Here is a 768-nt window from a genome sequence, read left to right as displayed (position 1 = left end):
GATGGGGGGAGGGAGGTGGGCAGAGGGGGGAGATTGAGAGATGAGAGAAGAGAGTGGACCAGGCGTCCTGGGGGTTATGAAGAGGATGGAGAAAAACTTAATCTGCCCCTCTTCTTAAAGAACTCCCTCACCTCCACCATTACCCCTCACAAGGCTTGAAATGAGCCAGAAGGATTAGGCTAGGCTGTCAGAAGAACTTCTAATCAGTGAGAGATGAGATATCTGAAACAGGTGAGGGGACAACCAAGACAGGCATTTATGCCAGGGATCTCACAAGCAGAAAGAGAACACTTGGGGCAGGGCGGAGTGACAGCAAGATAAACAGGGTGGTCTCTACGGCCTGAAAGGCTGCCCTGCAAAACACCAGGAGCGGGGGTGGGGGTATGTGTGCAGGATCCCTGGGAGGTCGCTATATCTTTTCCAAAACAATAATCCCCTTCCACTCCCTCCAAAAATGTCCACTTTAAAGGCATAGTCATTCCTCTCCACTCCCTTTCTTTGCCTCTCCACCAGAGCAAGATAAGGAAATACTAGACAGAGAATGGTTGGCATGTGATGTCTCTGCTCTTAAAATAGTCCAAGCCCATATTAGAAAGTTGGGTTCTCTCCGCCTTCAGGAGAGGCACTGACAGTGGCCATCAAGTGTCTACAGACCCTAAGGAAAGAAGCTCAGAGTGTCTTCTTCGCAACCAAGTTCCCAAAAACATCATTCCTGCTACCTTCCTCCTCCTCCCCTCCCCCCCCCCCCCCCCCCCCCCCCCCCCCCCC

The 768-nt window shown here is 52.1% G+C and overlaps 1 protein-coding gene across 1 annotated transcript in view; it reads right to left on the bottom strand.

Moving 5' to 3' along the window:
- OPLAH (5-oxoprolinase, ATP-hydrolysing) overlaps positions 1-768 on the bottom strand; it is a 44689-nt gene that overhangs the window by 40481 nt on the left and 3440 nt on the right. The gene's annotated exons all lie outside the window — the stretch shown is intronic.

Source organism: Petaurus breviceps, unplaced genomic scaffold (assembly GCF_028583685.1).
Source record: "Petaurus breviceps papuanus isolate PSGF00001 unplaced genomic scaffold, PetGlider_PUasm1.0 350, whole genome shotgun sequence".
NCBI classification, from domain to species: Eukaryota; Metazoa; Chordata; class Mammalia; order Diprotodontia; family Petauridae; genus Petaurus; species Petaurus breviceps.
This window is presented reverse-complemented; position numbering and strand designations above follow the sequence as displayed.